The sequence below is a fragment of the Nicotiana tomentosiformis genome, chromosome 1, assembly GCF_000390325.3.
Source record: "Nicotiana tomentosiformis chromosome 1, ASM39032v3, whole genome shotgun sequence".
NCBI classification, from domain to species: Eukaryota; Viridiplantae; Streptophyta; class Magnoliopsida; order Solanales; family Solanaceae; genus Nicotiana; species Nicotiana tomentosiformis.
The window spans coordinates 145,170,387-145,173,081 of NC_090812.1; the positions used below are offsets into that span (position 1 = coordinate 145,170,387).

The 2,695-nt window shown below is 38.9% G+C and overlaps 1 non-coding gene across 1 annotated transcript; it reads right to left on the bottom strand.

Annotated features, from left to right (window-relative positions):
- Nucleotides 1-515: 515 nt before the first annotated feature.
- Nucleotides 516-622, bottom strand: LOC117279320 (small nucleolar RNA R71). Its single transcript, XR_004509728.1, has one exon. It is a non-coding gene; the product is annotated as a small nucleolar RNA R71 (small nucleolar RNA).
- Between the last annotated feature and the right edge of the window lie 2,073 nt (nt 623-2,695).

Genomic DNA, 2,695 nt, shown 5'->3' on the forward strand with positions numbered 1-2,695 from the left:
CTTGAATGCAACGGGTTAGAAGCCAGGATAGACTACAGGATTTTGACCCAGAACCTTAGAGAGAATTTCGCAAAAGATTAAGAGAAGCTCGAGAAGCAAATAACCTATAAGCACTCTTACAACTTCCTGTTGAAATAACGGATGAACACCCATTGGCGGTATAAGAGGTGGCTATGCTCAACATTGCTAATGTCACCTCTAGTATCGTTAAGCCTTTGATTACTGGGCATTTTGATCTTAATCAGAGCATGATCCCGCTACTTCATGCAAATGGACAGTTCATGGGACTACCACACGAGGACCCCCAATAACATATTCTGAATTTTTTGAAGATTAGTGATACCTATATCACTAACGGGGTCACATCTGATTATGTCAGGCTCACATTATTCCCTTTTTCTCTATTTGGAGAGGCCATGAGATGGTTGAAATCCGAGCCAGCTAACTCTATTGCATCGTGGAATGATTTGGCTCGCAAATTCTTTGCTAGGTTCTTTCCTTCTGGTAAAAAGGCAAAGATAAGAAGTGAGATAGTTGCATTCAAACATAGAGAAGGTGAATCACTTTATGCAGTCTGGGAGCGATTCAAGAGGCTACTAAGAGATTGTCCACAACATAACCAAACCAACGAGGTATTGGCTCACACTTTTATTTTCTTCACCGTGAAACAAAAATAGTGGTAGACGCAGCAGTTGGAGGTCAAGTATTGGAAAAGAGCTTTGATAAAATATATGCGTTGTTAAAAAGTTTTCCAAAAGCATCCCAGATTGGTAGGGGGAAGCAGGTAGACACACAGTCCAGAAACTGTGGGGGTACTTGAATTGGGTGTTGTATCAGCATTATCTGCATAGGTAGCATCTTTAGCGAATCAAATTAGCAAGATGAATATGGTTCAGAACCAATAACAGTTCCAACCAATGCAACAAGTTCAACCAGTACAACAGGTGCATGTATTCTGCGAAGTCTGTGGCGAGTGCCATATTAGTGATGTATGTACAATGAATTTAGAACCTGTTTACTTTGTGGGGAATGTAAATAGATGACAAATAAATCAGAATTAACTTTTCAATACTTATAATCTTAATTGGAGGAACCACCCAAATTTTCCATGGGGTGGAAATCAAGGAGCTTAGAAGCAGCTCATACGACAAGGTCACCACCAGAATTTTCAGCCGCCATAGGTTGTTCAATAAGTAAATGTGATGGGTAATATTGAGGAGATACTAAGGAAAATTATGGCTGATAATCAAAATCAAGCTACTGTTATTCCAAATCTAGAGCGACAAATGGGGCCACTTGCTAGTGCTCAAAATAATTGGCCAGCTGGGGTTATTCCTAGTGATACAAAGCCTAATCCTAAAGCTTAAGTCAATGCGGTTACCTTGAAAAATGGAAGAGTATTAGAATAATTTCCAAATAAAAAGAAGTGTGCGACTAGTAATTGTGACAAGGCCACCACCTCCGTTTCCACAAAGACTGCAGAAGCAAAAAGATGATGCTAAGTACAAGAAATTCTTAGATATTCTAAGCCAAGTGCGTATGAATTTACCTTTGGTGGAAATTTTGCAGGAAGTGACTAAGTATGCAAAGTATTTAAAATATATTGTGGCAAACAAGCGAAGATGTACAACGCTTGAAACAGTTGCACTTACTGAAGAGTGCAGTGCTAGAGTTCATAGTAAACTTCCTTTTATGTTTAAGGATCCTGGGAGTTTCATAATTCCTCTATCTCTTGGGAAACAAGAAGTTAGTAGAGCCTTGTGTGATTTAAGGGATAGTACAAATTTGATTCCATCATCTTTGTTCAAGAAACTAGGATTGGGGGTCCTTAGACCAACTACAATCACTTTACAGTTGGCAGATAGATCACTAGTGATGCCAGAAGGAATTATTAAGGATGTATTAGTTCGAGTGGGAAAGTTTATTCTTTCTGCTGATTTTACTGTTCTTGATTACGAGGCAGACGAGGAAGTGCCCATTATATTGGGGTGACCGCTCTTAGTCACTGGTGGAGCGATAATTGACGTGAGGGAAGGAAAGTTAAAAATGAGAGTTGATGGTGAGGAAATCACTTTTAATCCGTATAAGAAACTTAGTCTCCCTAACCATTATGAGGACTTGTTCATGATTACTATGGTGGAATCAAAAGGGATAGAGCAGAATCCTTATGTGAATTGTTGTAATCCAGGTGGGAAAACTGAGTTGGAGGAGGTGGTGTTGCAAGCTAAGTGTGTAAAGATGATTGAGAAAAGAGCCAGAGATGAAAGATGAAATCTTCTTAGAGCGTACAAAAAGGCTAGACTTCAAGGGAGAAAGAAGAAGCAAAAGCGCCTAGCATAAGCAGAGTAGTAGAGTCATGTTGCGACATTAAATCACGCGCTTGTTGGGAGGCAGCCTAGCCTGTATTGTTTTGTTAATTATTTTTAATTTTTATAGTGTCACATTCTGTTTTGTTTTTGTTTGTAGATTAGGCAAAGTCTGATTACCCAAAGTTGAAGGTGAGGAGCATGTTTGAGCTTATGTGTGGGGTGGGGGGAATTACTTCCTGAGTGTAGTTTTAAAAAAGAAATTCTCATTATTTTTTTTAACCCATAGCTAGAAGTAGTCTAGTTTAGAGTAGTTCATTAAAAAAAAAATTAGAAAAAGCTCGGACTTTTCTCGGTGATGGATCTCTTGGACAGTTTTATTGAGGGAT